The sequence below is a fragment of the Tetrao urogallus genome, assembly GCF_951394365.1.
Source record: "Tetrao urogallus genome assembly, chromosome: 3".
Lineage (NCBI taxonomy): Eukaryota > Metazoa > Chordata > Aves > Galliformes > Phasianidae > Tetrao > Tetrao urogallus.
In genome coordinates this window covers 38,887,853-38,905,801 of record NC_136815.1, presented here as the reverse complement: position 1 = coordinate 38,905,801, position 17,949 = coordinate 38,887,853, and positions in this window count along the sequence as shown.

Genomic DNA, 17,949 nt, shown 5'->3' with positions numbered 1-17,949 from the left:
AAGGAAGCAGCCTACTTAGATCACCAAAAGTTTTATCCAAGTTTCTTATGAATTTTTTTTTTTTTTTTTTTTTTTTTTTTTTTTTTTTAAGTGGTAGTAGCACTGGAAACAGCATGTAACATAGCAAAACCTTAAAGGCTAAGCAGGTAGGTCAGCCAAAGCTGGTATTAAAAGAAAAGCAGTGAACATAGTGATATTTGAATCCTTCTCTCAGGATGGCATTGAGGAAAAGTTTGAAGAAAACCCAAGCAGCCAAACTCTACACACTGCTTTCTGATCAACCTATTAGAAGCTAAAAAGAAAGTCTTCCACATACACACACAAAAGAGAATTTCTCCATGTATAACCAATAGATATCAAGATGTTACAATCACAAAATAAACAAGAGAGTTAGGCGAAGTAGATTATGATTACAAAAGAGAATAAATGGAAGGCTTACCCTTAGTTGGGCTCACCACAAAACACCAGAAGAAGGAATCTCCAGATGAGAACCTTCCCTACTGGCAGTCAGCTCTTAAATAGGTCTAGGAGGGGTGGAGCCTGGCTGACATGCCCTTGAATCATGTCTGTCCTGGTTTCAGCTGGGATGGAGTTGATTTTCTTCATAGTTGTTGGTATGATGCATTGTTTTGGCTTTGGGAGAAAAATGATGTTGATAACATACCAATGTTTTGGATGTTGCTGAGAGGTGCCATACAGAGCTGAGGATGTTTCAGCTTCTTGTACTGCCTTGCCAGTGAGAGAGGCTGGAGGTGGGCACAAGGAGCTGGGAGGGGACAGAACCAGGACACCTGATCTAAAATGGCCAAAAGGATATTCAATACCATATGACATAATGTGAAAAAACTTTAAAAACTGTTAGGAGTTGTCTGGAGTGGAGGGTCCAGATCAGCTGCTCATGGCTCTGGCTGGGCACTGGTCAGTGGGTGGTGAGCAATTGCATTGTGCATCACTTGTTTTGTAAATACATGCTATTATTATTACTATTATTGTTTTCATTTTCTCTTCCTTTTCTGTCATAGTAAATAGTTTTTCTCTCAAACCACAAGTTCTACTTCGTTGTTTTTTTTTTTTTTTCCAGTTCTTGAGTGAACAACTGTGTGGCACTGAGCTGCCTGCGGGTGAAACCTCAACAATATCATTGCCACTAAACTCCCAACCATCACATTTCTGCACTCAGCAAAACCCACATGGATTCATATGTTGTCAACATGAAATAATTAACCTTGAAATCTATCTCCATTCTCTTACCTCGAGGTCCTATATTCCCAAGTGTAAGAAAGTATAGGCAGAAATACTGCTTACGACACATGCAAATACTGTTCGTATGTAATACAACCAAGGTCATTCACTCTGGAGTACCTGCCATAACTATGGAATGGAAATGTTGCCTAAAGGTTTGAACTGAAGGGGGAAGAGTTTTGAAAACTCTGTTATAATGGTATTAATAGAGTAGAACCAGATGGTGCAGTCATCAATAATCTGAAAATATCCCTGGTGCATAGTCAAAAGCAAAGTAGCATGAAAATTAAAGTAAGAAAAATTGCACTCACCATTAAGGTCCTAAAAAACCTTTAATGGCAGCTCACCCTATTTGTGCCGAAAGGTCACACACACATATAACAAAAGCCTTTTGCAAAGGGTTGTATTCAGAAATGCAAATTTTTCATATGAGAAGTCACTGAAAGAAAATCTTACCATTACCTGAGTGATTTTAATGTTGTGTTCTCATGCAACTGAGTTAGAATAAAAAAACTTCATGCGGTAGCTATAAGTGACACCAAATTTTTATTTACATGGCCCACTAATGAGTCAAAAAATCATCTGATAAGCCTGATTCATCATTCTCGTGTGGGTTTTGGTATTGGTCATACATTCAAAGACAAAAGGGCTAAGATTTTTTCATGCTGTTCAGGTCCTACTTGTGCAGCTGTTTACAGTTACTATGCTACAATTGATACAATTGATAATTTTATTTATCTCTGTAGTTATATATGTATGCATTTTTATAAATCAAGGAAAGAAATTAATATATATATACATGTATACATATATATGTTATATAATACTAATATTAAATAATATATTAATACAATATTAATATATTGTTATATTGTTATATTGTTATATTGTTATATTGTAATACAATAAAATATTAATACAATTGTTGCTCAAATAGTATATGCACATGCATATATTTGTAAGCAGAGATCCATCCTGCTATCTGCACAAAAAGTAGTACTAATCCACAGCTGCTACATTTTGCTTTATGAACCTCTCCATCTAAGTCTGCAGTTGATAGCGGAATGAAAGAGAATAAAATAAGTACCACAGCAAACTGTTATTTCAGTGTTCACCAGAACTAAGAAGATTTTTATTATTTTCATAGGCACTTATGAGTCTACACAGGCACTAGCAATTACTTAATGCAAGCTTTAAATTTAGTCCATTAACTAGAAAAAAACCCACCACACATACACATATTCATTTGTGTTTTAGAACCTTTACATGGATAGAATCTGGAGTTTTGTTTTTTTTTTTCTCTGGACTCAAGGGAGGGAACAGTATCAAAAATAAAGACTTCTCTTTGCTAATCCCTAAAGAAAAATAAAAAACAAACAAACAAAAAAAAAAACATGACACATCACATTTCTTTGTACACATAAAACTTTTCTCAGTAACTCAGGCAATTTTGCAGTGCATGTCAAAAGGCAAGTAGGATTTTTTTTTTTTTTCTCTCACAGGTATTCCCTAACAAGAAATCTGGAAGTGTTTGTTCTGTGCAAAATCAAACATCTACTTCATGCCTTCAGAGATTCTCATGCTCAGGCTTTGTAAAACAAAGGGTACACATAGTTTCTCAGGGCATGTCAGCTTTTATGAAACTGAGCATCTCTTTAGCAATGAGAGAAGCAAATGGAACAAAACATGGCAGGAGATTATACTTGTCAAGAGGGAAAGAGCACAACTGCCAGTAATAAAACCACCCCAGCCCCACAATTACCTGTTTATACTGAAGAGAAAACTTAGACCAATATTCTTAGAGGAGATGTACAGGGAAGAAGAAGTAAATTTTCAGACCAGGAGAATACCTAAAATTTTTTTCTATTGTTTTCTTTCTACTGGTTCACACTTCCTCCTGCTTTGTACTACCAACCTTTCCACAGATTCCCCTGACAAGAAGCAGCTCTGGTTGGCATTAATGAGACTACAGAGAGCACGGCTTTGGCTGTGACAGCTTTTCTAAAGCATCAAAAAGAGATATTGTCAAGGGGTATAGGCACCATAAAACTGGGAAGAGAGGTATAAGTTCGGATGGAGAGTTTGGGGCATGCTAGAGATGACAATGCACATAGGATACTCACATAGACATACAAAGAGCGAAAAATTTTAAGAAAGCACCCAGTTTTTAAGCACCTGAGAACTGCTTAGAAGAAAGGAATTCAAAGGAGGTGTATAAACATGGAAAGGTTGCTTTTGCTCAAGAGAGCAAGCAAATAAGCAATAGTAAGGCAAAGTGTTTTGCTCAGCCTCCAACACTGCTGCAGCTGCATGTTATAAATGAAGTAACTTCAGCTGTATGATACTTGACCTTTCAGTGATGTAGCCAATGCCTGAATCTAACCCAAACATATCCAATTGTGTCAATGATCTTCAACAACTACTTCTGGAAAGGATATTCTCTTCTTTTTCAGAAAGCTATTCACTCCATGAATCATCTCAGAGTAGGAAGGATAGGAAGGAACGCCCATAACAAAAATGTAAGGGCCAGAAAATTCTCATTATACATTTAGAAAATCTGTAGTTTTTATACGCTCAAAAATATCAAAAAGAACATACTACTTGTGTGTTTTTGTTTCTGTTTCTTTTTTTTCTTAATAAATCCAATGAAGACCTATTCATTTGAACATGATTCATGGGAAAAGCCCAAACAGAAATACGATTGTGGTCCTGTTTTTTGCCTCTTATTTATTTAGACAGATGGTAATACCCTTCTTTCTGTGAATAATTTCTATTTATGCACACTTCAGAAATAATTTCCCAAAGTTAGCAGTACTTCTTTGGAAGAAAATCCTTTTCCAGCAACCCCCTTTTTAAGAGCAAGGGGAAAATATTTCAAGGATACATCGGTGTCTTAGGATCCCACATCATTTTCAAAAGTGATTTAAGCCCCCCAAGCCTAGTCTCATTGCATCCAACAAGATTTAGGATTTGAAGGGATTTACAGGGATGGTTTTCAGCTCTGCTTGGCAGAGGATTGCAGTACAACCTGGAATTCCAGCACCAACTTGCCTGAGCACAGCTTGGGATCCCTGGACAGGAGTTTTAAGCTCATAAGAAAGAGATTTTCAGCTTTTTAAAGCAAACAGCTGAGCAGGGACCTGCCTCAATTAGCCAACAGTATGAGACTGAAGAATGGGGCTTATGTGTCCAAGCAACTGATGTTATGCCAGTTGAGGTGGCTCCCCTCACTCCAGCTCCTTGGCTGCAAGCTCTGCTGGATGCAGACATGGCAGCTAAGACAGCTCTTTAGGCAGCCCATGCCCCAGTTGTCAAAACCTCTGTCTGATTTAATGGCCATCTCTGCTGAGCTTTTTCTTCAGCTCCCTCAGCCATCATATAGCCTGGTATTGGGCTTTCCTTCCATCCAGCAGCAATGGAATTTCTTTTCTAATTTATTTTTCTAGGAATCAGCATGCTTCAAGCATACTGAGGGCACTATTGGATAGGTAAGCCACAGATGAAAGGGATCTTTTGGTACTCAGTTCAGTACCCCAGCATCAGGGCTTGCAGGACCTTCATTTAAGGCAGGATTTAGAACCTTTACTGTGCTGTTGAAGCAGTGACTAAAAATAGTTTGAAAGCCTCAAATATCAGTATGTAGGAAAATATTGTTACTGAGTTGTACTGATGTTTTCACTGTGATGTGGTTTTAGAACTCTCAGTGAAGCCTCTTCAGGTGCTTAATGTGGCCTTATGATCTTGCTTGAAGGAAACGAATTGTTTTTGAAAAACGGAATTTATTATCATAACCTACTCACACTGAAAATCCTAAATGTGATTAGCATCATGTCAGCATAAGCAGGTTAAAAAACAGGTTTCTAAGTATTTCCAGGAATGTGACTCTTGCATGCTTTAAAAGACACGGGTGGTTATCTGCAGCCTCAGAATCCAAAACTTCTTTTACAAATGGCCCCTAACTCCCCTGAAACTTCATTTTATTTGGTTGGCATTTATTTTCTGTGAGCATCTGAACTGCAGTTCGCAGACTGAATATCGAGTAGTTATAAACACGTTCAAAAACCCTGAAAAAGAACTTGTCTTCCTTCTGAGTTAACTCTTCACCGTGGCTTATGCTGTTGAGGCAGATACACATTGCATGTCAGGCTCTGTTGAGACGCACCATCTTATCGCTGTCTGTTTGCTTTGGAGTCCTGCCACCTATTGGTCTATGGAAGCAGTAACCGCACGGCTGTAACCCATGGGAAACAAAGGAAAATACATCCTACAACGCCGAAATCCTAAACAGCAAGAAAGCTAACAGTGTCACCAGAAGTTGCTTAGCCTCTTTGCAATTGCCAGATAATTTTCTGATGGTTTATTAATACCCCATCAGGACTAGACAGTAGCTAAACTTCAGTTTCTGCCCTTCAAAATCAAAACACTGAAGCTCTAATGTTACTCAAAGGATTCACAGACTTCCCTAGAAAAAATGTTCATATGTTTATTGATGAAAAATAGATTTAAATATACGGTAAGCATACACTACATTTACTTATTTCCATTCAAGTTGCACATAAATAACTCATTCTGCAGCTGAAAACAGATCAGTCACTTTGTCTTTATTGGCAAATGCATTATTCTTTACCACCAACACATTACTCTGTGGAGATATTGTAGAATTCTTATTTAACTCATGTTATCCTGGTAATGTATGACTTTTAAGGGCCTGACTACACTCTCAAAACCCACCTGTACTGTCAAGAGCATTTGGAGAATGGCAGCAGAGCACAGGCAGAAGCCCAGAGGTGTGTGTGGTGCAGAAAGAAAAGCCTAAGCAGTAATAGCAACAGTGTGGAAGCAGAACTGGATACTGCATGAAAAACTGTTAATTTCTGTGACTTCTGGTACTGAGATTTTTGAAGGAACAATGAGGATTTTCCAGACATGGTCTAACCTGCTTTTAACTTTTCTTAAAAGCCTACTTTCTTCAAGAGGTGTTTCACTCTCAGATAACCATCTTTGTCACACAGATCCTGCTTGACGTACCCCAGGGCATAGCTCCCCAACGAAAGGAGCTTCACATCCCAGGAGGGCCAGCCAGCCTTCTGCTGTCTCTGCTGTGCAACGCAGTCAGCAGCGAGAATTGCACAGAGGAAGCAGGAATCAACATGTCACAGCTGTAGCATGGGCTTTGGAAAATGAGGCGGTGTTGTCAGCATAGCTTGCCCCAACAGCTCAAGCGAGTTGTGTTGTGACTGTTGATGCGAAAGGGGCTGGATGGATAAGACAAAATATTTTAAGAAAAGGGCTTGAAAAATATATCACCAACAAGAAACTTCCAATCTGTTAGTGATTCTTTGAATATTGGGAACGTGAGACTGCTTAATTCACAGGCCTTGCTGTCTTCTGTTCATTATTTTGTGTACCCAAAAGAATTCACTAAAGTGCACTCCACACGATGACAGTATGACAAGGGCCAATTTGTGAATAACTTGTCAACAGCTTGAATGAAACTCTAGAAATCCATAACAGGTGCTCGATAGCTATAATCGAGTGACAGATGGATTAGATACATGAAACGACAACAAACTGACTGAATGGGAGAGGGAGAGAGAGTGAGGGTGAGAGTGGGGGAGGTTCATTAACTATAGAAGAGAGCAAAAATACATGAATTATTAAAGAAGTGGATGCACCAATTTGTGTGGATGCTTCCTGCTCATCTTCATTGGGCCTGGGAAGAGGAGCTGTGATGCCAGCTACTGCACAGAGCAGCAGTGCTCTTGTATAGCAACTTCAGAAAGCACCACACCAGAGCTCAGCACTGGCCTTGCTTGCAGAGGTCGCATTTGCTTTTTGGTACAGGCACAGGAGCTGAGTTGGCAATGGTCTCCAGAGCAGCTCCCATAGGGTCATCAGCATGACCATGCTCGGCTCCCACCAGCACAGAAAACTATAGAATATGCCAAATTGGAAGGAACCCACAAGGATCATCACGTCCAACTCTTGGCTCTACACAGGACCACCCAAAATCAAACCCTATGTTTGAAAGTGTTTCCCAAGCACACTTGAACTCTGTGGCAGCTTGGGCCTAGGACCACTACTCTGAGGAACCTGTTCCAGGACCTGACCTCTCTCTGGTGCAGACCCTTTCCCTAACCTCCAGCTGCCCCTTCCCTGATGCAGCTCCATGCCGTTCCCTCTGGTCCTGTCGCTATCACAGAGAGCAGAGCTCAGCGCTGCCCCTCCGCTCCCTGTAAGGAGCTGCAGCCACCATGAGGCCTCTCCTCAGCTCCTTTGCTCTGGGCTGGACAAACTTCAGCTGCTTCTCATACACCTTGCCCTCCAGATCCTTCACCACCTTTGCTGGTGTTTTGCCAAGTGCTTACATAGCCTACAAGCTGGGTGTTATCAGCTGTGTCAAACCTGGGCAGTGAAGTTCTGTCTGTCTCCCAGTGGAGGGAGAGGGGACAAGTACTGTCAGTGGTGCCAGCTGCTTGTGTGCCCCTGTACTGGTTATGTCAGAAATTTGTGTTTAAGTTCAGTAAGAACCAGTTCTCCAGAGTCCACACCCAGCCCATTCCTCCTATCTGTCCATTACCACTCTGCAGATCCAACTCCCCTTTCTTCCAATGAGTTTTCCTTTAAAGTACTTCTTCCTTTAAATTAAATTTGCCTTTCCCTAATTTTCCTCTGGTGCACATAGTGCCATGCCACAACCCCACATTTGCAATCATTCTATCCAAACAATGCTTTTCTACAGCTACCTATTAAGGGAACAAGCAAAACCTTGACAGCTGGTTTGCTTTCATAGAGTGACCTATCATTTTTTTCTTTCCTGACAAATCTTGCTGTGCCTTGTATCTTCCCTAGGAGAAAAATTTGTAAAATTTTGGAATCTGTGTACATAATGAACAAGATGCAGTTACTGAATAATTCAGTTGCAAAAACAAGACCTGCAGTGGGTAAATCTCTGTTCTCTCTGCCACTAATGCCATGTAAGTACACAAGCAGAACTACTGCTTAGAAAAAAAAATAATATTGTTTGATGTTTTTGTTGTGTTGTAACTTCTGTACCAGAAACCCTAGTGATAACAGGGTATAGCCCTCTTAGAATAAGGGCCCACCACAGTCCAGGCTGCTGGGTTTCCCTATGGTGGGGCTGTGTTCCCTGGCTGTGTGGACAGAGTGTGGCCCCTAAAATGTCACTCCAGCCCACTCCAATTCCAAAACTAGACCTTTAAACCACAAGTCTAATGTGTCAGAATTAACACAAGGAAGACACTATTTTCACACGCAAGTGCCTTTCAGCTCCTAACAATTAAGAAGTTGAGTTCATAGATACAGAGTGTAGGGAAAAGACAGTCCTGTACAAACATGCAAGGCTAATGCATTAATTAAATACGTTATTATCTCATTTAAGCTCCACTTCACAGTCTTTGTGTTATGCATGGTTGCTTGCCTCGGGTAAGAGAAAAATGTTACTGTAAGATTTCTTTTTTCCCTGTCTGATATTTATATAAAATGTATAATTTATATAAAATGTATGATCAGGAGGCTGAAAAAGAATAATATAAGAGATCACAAGCTCTGATGAAGGGGCTCAACTCACCACTAACCCAACAGTAAGGAAAGATAATGTAATGGTTAGTGCTTCCTAGACAGCACAGGCACATGCAACAAGCAACAAAAACATATTAAAGCAAATTGCAGATCTCTATAGATCAATGATATTTCAGTCTCTGGAAGAGTTTGAATGCCTAGAGTAGTTCTTTATTGCAGCAGAAACAAAAATGAGACTGGAAAAAATGACCTTAGAAAAAGTTTCCTTCTCAGGAAGTCATTTTTCCAGTCTTGTTCAGATCTGACTAAATGTTTTTCTATTTTGGCTGAGAAACCCATTTTGGATCTAGTAGGGTCGCCCTGTTCCAGAGTTTAAAAAAAAAAAAAAAAAAAAGGGGTGGGGTGGGGGGGGGGGGGAAGGGAAAGGCTGATTGCATGCTCTTGTGACTATGCCTCCTTTGTAATGCACACTGTAATTATCACCATGTAGAGAATTTTGCCTTGCCTGTCTACTCCACAGCTGCTTATGGGTGAAACAGCAACTATAAGTGAGTGGGTTCACAGATGTTCAGCTATTGAACTACTTCTTTGCAATCCAGGCCTGACAATAATTTGGATGTCAGGGATCTTCAAGCATCTCAACCAATGTTGGCTTTCCTATTCTGAGAAATCAAATCAAACTTTGGCCTTGTTGATTTAAAAGACTGAATCTCTATGAAAATTGTGTGGATCTCTCTGCTTTGCCTAACATTTTGGAGGAGTCATTAACACTAAGAAGGCCATTAGCACTTTGACTAGAATGAAGGTTGACAGAACAAGCCCCGGACAATAAATTTTGTTTTGCTTTGTTGCTGACAGGCCAGGCATAAAAGCCCTGTCTAAATGCCCTAACACCTTGTTAATGGTTTTGTCACCAATTTACACTTAGTATCTCACTTAGGGCATCCCAATGGCCAGTGCACATCTTGGTCAAGCTTAATGCTGACAGAAAGATGAAAGGAACACTGCTAGTCCTCTAATTTCAAAAGTGGAAGGTGAGAGGGATGAAGCACCAGCACCTTTGTGGTTGTGGATTCATGCACTTATGTGACCAAATGGTAGGCAGATGTCTGCCTATATCTTTCACTTCTTCATGAATAGGAGTGAGAATTTGCACTATTTGCACATAATAAACTGTTTGAAATGTAAATGGTGTTTAAACCGTGCAGATTTGCTTTCAGACTTCCCCCAAATCTGTAGTTTGCAGATGCTAGAGCTGCAAGAATAGTGCTTTTTCCCAGTTGTCCTTACACTATCTGTTGAAAGAGAAAGTTTTCACTTGGTTGGATACTATAAACAAGAAGCAGACATAATCCGAAATGCTTCAAACTATAACTGTAACAAAATAAAATCCACTTACATAGGCCATCAGTGATTTGCCACAAATATCCCAAATGAGCAAGGGAGGACTTAAAGAAAGCCATTACATCGGCTTAAGTAACTTATTACTTTAGTTGGTCTGACCTGCAGACACCTATTTGTCCACAGCTCAGTTTAGGTTAGTGCTTTCAGCTTGAATCAATGGGTAAAAGGAATAGATATTTCCTATAGAGGTTATGCCTCCTGGATATCATAAAACCTTTCATTAAGCCATTCATTCTTCATTATTATCATGTATCACTGATGTAGGGATTCACATTTTGTAAAGACATGGTCTAGGTTCTGAATTTACTAAAGATGTTTTTGGAAGACCATGAAAACAAACATATTAAGTGTGACCAGACCTCCATTTAAATCTGAAGATGAAGGCTCTCCTTATGAAAAAATTCCACATGTAAACTGTAATTTCTATGTCAATTTGAGACCTGGAATAGCAATACTTTGCAGGATCCTGTATTTCAGAGTTAGGACTATTTCTTTCACTGACGTACATGAGAGTGTTTTAGGAGAGGTGATGCACAGATGTTCTGTTAATTTTCAGATTTTCTACATCTTCCTGAAATATCTTTGTAGTATACATGTAGTACCAACTACAACTTACTCTGAAGAGAACACAAAATGCAAAGGATGAAAGAACGGAATTGCACTACAAATAAAAGTATTCAGTCCACAGGGGAAAGAGAGAGATAGTATTTAAATTTTGGAGGCTACATTTGCCCCAGGCCAATGCTGTATATTCAGCAGTAGGCTTTCACATCCTAATTGCTAGGACTCCTTTGTGAATCAACATCTCCAAGAAGCCAATTCTCCACGATGCTTCTTTAGTATACATCTTCTAATTTGCCCCACGTATATTTCAGTTTGCCATCTGATAATTGGAATTGTGTGGGTAGCAGTCGGTACCATCTGGCTTGTTAATAAGTAGAGGATAAAAATGTCTAATGCCTTGCTCTACATAAATACAAGAATTACCCTACAAATAAACAGCTCTCTGAAACCCCAACCGGTGAGAACAAAAGAAAATAATGTGGTTGTAGCTCATTAAAAAACACTGAAGACAGAGTGAGAGAGAAGTGGCAAAGCCTCATCACTCCTTGTCTGAAGTTTTAGTGTAACTAAAACATATGGGAAAAATAATACAAAATTAAACGTGATAATGCACTTTTCACACCAAAACATATTGGGCCACTATACAAATGATGCAATTAAAACTGCTGCCTTCAGAAGCCAAAACCCAAGCTGAATAAGTACAGTACAATTAAAGTTTTTGATTTAAAACCAGCAAAAGATTTATCATAATGAACCTTGGAACTGAGATAATATGACTTGGGGGCATCAAAGCTAAGCTATAGAAAGCCACATGTCCTACAATGTGGAGTTAGAATTGGAAGACTGATATCAGCAGATTTTAGGGCACAGAAAGGCTTACAAGTTCATTTGCATGTGAATGGCCAAGACCATGCAAAATCTTGCGTGTAAACAGTGAGGTATTGTAATCAATACTTTAATTAACAGGAAGGCAGTGCAAAGCTGCCTGCATTGGGGAAATAAACTCTGATCCCACAGGCTAGACGCGAAAGCCACGCTGTTGTGTTCGGATGCTGCTGGAGCTCATACAGAGCCTTATCTGTGAGGCCTCATATGCACTGCGACAATGTCCTCTAATCTGGGTATAGAAAGGGCATCACAAGTGCTCCCAAGATGGGGAATGGAGATTTAAGCCTCTTGCAGAGGAAGGGCTGCCTGGCCAAGGCCAAGACTGGGGCCAGGTTGGAAAGTGTGACTGCAGCCTGCTGCATGTGGGTGCTCACAGGGTGGGGAGGAGACTCGTAGCAAGTGCCTGAATTCCTCCCCACCACCAGTCCTACCAGTAACCCAACCCAGGAAGGAGATCATGCTGGCAGAGCTAGTATCACACTCCTGCTCTCTCTCTATGCTGTGACACAACAGCAAGACCAAAAGTGTGTATGTATACGTACATATATATACTTATATATTTTACAGAACAGGAAAAGACTCATGTATGGAAGCCAAAGTGGCTCTGTACTGAGCAGAGGTGTTGCAGCCTGGCACCCTTAGGTGTCATTGTTTTAGGAAGTTGTTGGAGTGCGTCCAGAGGAGAGCCACACAAATTATCCAAAGGATGGAACACCTCTCCTATATGGACAGGCTGAGAGAGCTGGGGCTGTTCAGTCTAGAGAAGAGAAGGGTCCAGGGAGACCTGAGAGTGGCCTTTCAGTTTCTAAAGGGGGGTTATAAGAAAGAAGGGGACTCTTGTGATAGATAGAACAAGGTGACATTGGTTCAGCCTAAAAGAGAGGAGATTTAGACTGGATATAAGGAACAAATTTCTCACATTAAGGTTGGTGAGGCACTGGCACAGGTTGCTCAGAGGAGTGGAGGCTCCGTCCCTGGAAGCATTCAAGGTCAGGGTGAATAGACATAAGGAAGAACTTTTTCTCTCAGAGAGTGGTCAGGCACTGGAATAGCCTGCCCAGAGAGGTGGTGGAGTCGCCGTCCTTGGCAGTGTTCAAGAGGTGTCTGGATGACGTGCTGCGTGATATGGTTTAGTGCTTGTAGTGGCAATGGTGATGAGGAGATGGTTGGACTAGACGATCTTGGAGGTCGTTTGCAACCTTGTGATTCTATGATTCTATGATTCTATGAATGGGACTCTGAGCAACCTGATCTAGGTGTAAGTGCCCCTGTTCATTGCAGCAGAGTTGGACTAGATGACCTTTGAGTCCCTTCTAACTCAAAGGATTCTATGATTCTATGATGTCTGTTCTGTGCCCTGTCTGTGTTTCTGTCACAATGACTGCAAAAGCAAGAATACCTGATTGCCTGCCTAGTTCAAATATTTACATTCATGTGTAAGACTTGTAGTGCTCACATTCTTTGACACCACACCAGGCATGAGAAGTGCACCTTTCTGTCTGAGCTTGCATAGGCTGCTGCTGACAGGCTAGGCTGTGATTCATGTCCTTGCCAATCAGAACATGGAGCAGCTGAGCTTCCCTCCGCTCCTTCTTACAGTGAATCATTTTACTCTTGTAGCAATCAGCTGATTTCATACTAAATCCATATGAGATGCATTATCTCAAATAAAAATGCTTATGCTTTTATAGTCCTTACTTTAGTTGTTTTGAAACTTGATTTCTCTATTTTGAAAATGTAGTTGCAGCCTGAGCAGCAGTGCTGGCTGGAAGATATATTCAAGTATACCAATCATAGGAATAAAATGTAGACCCTGTTAATGCCTTAGGAGAAAAAGAATAAAAAGAGAAAAACATAGATGATGCGCTGCGTGTAAGTAGTGATTAAGTGGAGTTTTAAATCAAATGTGGGGATTTGTTCTGAGCCTGCAGAGTACAATGCTGAGCCACTTCTGATGGGCACAGGAACTTACCTGGATGCAGTAGATTTGAATGACTTCACTGGTACCATTCAGCATCCTGAAAAACCACCGGATTAGTAATTTATAATGACTGCAATCAAGACATTTGATATACAGTGTGGTGTTGCAGATATCTTTCATCTAACACAGCCCATATTACTCAAAAGGCTGAGCCTGAGGGATAGCTTCCCAAACTGCCGTTTCCTCATTGGACTGCTGAATGCACAGGACTTTCACTCACAGCAGTCAGCACTGAAATCCCCCAAGCAGCACTTCCGTGCAAAGAGCTGGGCTCTTCAGCCTGAGGAGACAGTGCTGTGCTTTTCTCTGAAGGAATTTGATTTATACACATTTTTCCAGTAGGTTTTCATGAGCTTTTTAAAACCTTCTTTCCTTCCTTAACATGCATAAACAGATATCAGGATGAAAAAAGCCCAAAACTTTCCCAGTTCTGGGCAATTAACTCCTGAAGTAACTAAATTCTTCCTGCTTCTAAAGGATCACATGAATTTCATTCCAACAAATTTGAAATCAATGTAGAATCTGGTTCCTAATCCAGATTTTGACTACTGTGTCAGAAATAATCAGGGACTGCACAGTGATTGTACATATGATTGTAATTAGAGAAGATTGCATGCCATGGACTCTAAGCCGTAGTTCCAGCTTCAGTAACAACTGACAGGGAACTGTCTAGACAGATGCTATCTTCAGTTAAATAAGGAATGAGATTTGGTCCTTCGTTTTTTTCTTATTGCTCTCCTTCAGAACTTTAAAGATATTATGTACGGACATTGAAAGAGGAGCTTGGTAGGAATTAGAATTAGGCTTGGTGTAACATAGAAGATGTTTTACTCTTCAATACTAGGGAGGGGTACAAAAACCTGCTGAGAATTTTTGGATGCTGTGTAATCTGAATTGGCCATAAGAAGGGAATTTGGAAAAGTCCCTGCTTAGCAAAAATAGCTGAGCCTCCAGCTTCTAAAAATGTGGCCCCTTCAAAGAGATCTGAAGCTGGGCAACAAAATCACTGATCTAGTTTGAAAAAAATCTCATGCAGCAATACTTTCAGAGTGAAAAAATAGCAATTTAAATAGCAAGTGTTATCCCATAGCTGAAAATTCCTGAGAAATTCTTGGACAATATCTGTGGGAACATTTGTTATGAACAAAAATGCAATTGAAGCAATTTGTACCATGAAGTCAGACAGGAAATCAGGCTAATCCTTTATGAAATTATGTGTGAGCTAGGTTGTCTAAAACTCACTAGAGCAAAAGAGATAGAAGAAAACCAAGCCAGAATGAGATACTGAAAGGTAGTGAAACTGGGTCACTGTCCTACATTACACAGTAGCTACATGGAGCTTTATCTATCATCCCACAGCAACCCAAGCGACATGAACAAAGGACTTTGTCAGCTGCAGATCTCTGAGAAACATCCAAGAAATGCAGCTGCACAAATCATAATGCAAACTTTATAAGATAAATGCTGAGGAAGTTAGAATAAATTGCCCAAGAAGAGAGGAAGGATGTGCCTTTTGTCCTGACTCTGCATCATTGCAAGATCACAAATTCCAATCAAGGAAATCTGAAACTCATTTAAAAAAAAAAAAAAAAAAAAAAAAAAAAAAGGTACAGTATGAATAGGATGAAGGATCTCTGAGTGGAAAAGCCATGAAGTAACTAGATGGATACGATAAGCCAGCAGGAAAGAAGAGGTGCTTAATTAGTAAATGGAAATATGATTGCAGTAGAAAACAGAATCTGATTTTGACACTATAGTCTCAAAAACTTTTGCTATGAGCAATTAAGAGACAGGATACAGATCTCTGGAGCTGATAGGACAAGCATATATTGATTGATATATCCTTCTCCTGGATATTTGGAGCTTCAATTCCATTCCAATTAGTTCAACCAATGGCATTTATATATTTTTACTGAAGTAAGCACATGCTTACTTCACATGCCGTGGCATAGTTATAGAACAATTATTCTTGATCTGGTATATTTGAATGCTGACCACATCATTTTTTCTAGAGTCCATTTCAATTTATCTCACAACATCTACTCAAATACATAATGACCAACTACTTTATCAGCTTTAAATTTGCCATATTTTCTGAAGAAAATTATTCTTGATTTATCAGTGGAATCTGAGACAAGAAATGTTCCTGAAGCCATCAGCATGAATTCTAAATGAAAATAGCTTGTTTTCAGTACAACTAGCAGTGCAAAAAAAAAAAAAAGAAAGTCCATTAGATACTGGAAGTATCATCTTTCTAAAAGCAGTAGATTTTTATTTCTGTAATGTATGAACACTGCACATCTCAGGGAAAATTACACTGGAACCGTGGGTGGTTCCAAACTGCTGGAAACTTTACAATGGCTTTTATGTTTAAACATAATTTAGCAGCTGTTAAAGGTCAGCACAAATCCTGTACTTTATCAGTGTAAACAATGTCTACAACTGCCAAGAAAAGAATGCAATAAATAATGCAGTGATTATTTTCGTTTTTTTTTCTTTTTTTCCTTCAAAAATGAAAAGGATCTCTTAAGCAGTTTGCTTTTCTCCTTACTTGAAATTGACAAAGTAAAACACTAATTAAATTACTGATACCAGAAATTTACTTACAGGGATGACACGTTTTGTACACAAAGCAAGTAAAACATCTGACACATCGTATAGTGCCAGGTGCAGTTAAGAATGTGTAATACAAGTCTGCATCTAGAGGCTAAAATAACCAACAAACTTGCTGCAGTGTTTCATTATCAATTTTATTTCCTACCATACACCAAATGTACAGCACAGAACACAATTTCGTTGCTTTGATGTAAGAAATATTAATTGTATGAAGAAACAGTATACAAACTACTCCAAATTAAAAAATGCATACATCATTGCTCTTTACAAAAGATCTAATTTACAGTGTAGCTCATAAATGCATTTAAGCACAAAAAAAAAAAGAAAAATGAAAAGAAAAAAAAATCAGTGCACATTACAAAACACATCAAATACAAGGGAGGCAAATAAATACAAACATACTTCACAGAACATCCTGAGCAAACAACCAAACACAGATAAATTAACCTGAAGCCAGAGTAAATCATAATAATAAATACATAGGTAAGAGATTTTTTTTTTTTACTTAAATAAAATATATAACAAATTTGTTAAAATATTTAGTAAATTAAATTTTAGTCTTTGTAATGAGTGAACTCATTTTGTATGCATTTAACAAGTATAACAAATGTTCGCTTTTTGATTTTTTTTCAGCGAGTACAGTAACTTTAATAGCAAATTTTTGTTTGGTGTCTTCCTATTTATATTAGACAGCACGTATGGTAGCTTTTGAAAAACCGATTTAAAAATAAACACAGCTCCTAAGAACATACATTTCCCCCTGTCTAAACTAGGATTGGAGAGTTGAATCAACTCTCAAACAAAAAAGCAAGCTCCACCTAATGCAGAACAGTGACCACAGTGCATGAGAGTTTACTCACTTCTGAATAGTTCTTTTGTGCAGGAACAGTAATAATATAATTGTATATGTCAAGCCTGTGAATGCCATCATATTCAATCTAAATATAAATGAGGCTAATAAAAATAAACACTTTCATTATAGCACGGAAAAATTAAACGCACGCTAGATCCATGTATACATTTACACTGAGGCACATATGCACATGAGGTGTGTGTGCATACAAAAAAGGCAGTTTAGCTGGTTGTTTATACCTTTTTCTTAAAAAAAATAAATATAAAAAAAACTTCTGAAACAATGCTTAATTACTTACAATCCCTGAAATAGACATTGCCTCGGTTATAGCAACCGCTAATTTCTGACGGATTCAGAAACTCCAAGCCCAGGCTAACCAGCGAGGGGGGCACACATCAGCTGCTCTGAACAGCTGCATGTCCCCTCCCCTGTGCCTGGACGTCCTGTAGTGCCTGGTACCCTACTGAAGGACTGGCAACCGACCCAGTATCAGACTAGTCTTGGTGAATAAGGATGGGAGAAACCAATCACTGTGTTGCTACCGTTCGTTCAGTGAGAAGGGCAACACCACTGAGCTGGAGTAATATTCCCCTCCAGACTCCTGCCTTCTTCACTGCTGTTAAGTTCAAACCAGTATTGAATGCCATTTCAGGGGAGATGTGTTTGATTCATTATGTACAAATTCTTGTGTGCTTGGGATGTGTTTGCATTTTTCGGTTCCAAATCCATAGCAATACTGGTCACTTTATTAAAATCTCAACGTATCGTACTAAAAGAGTACCAGTCCTATCAAATTATCGTTCTTGTTTAGAGATAATTGTCATTTCCCTCTGTAAGCTAACTCTGAAAAAAACTGCAG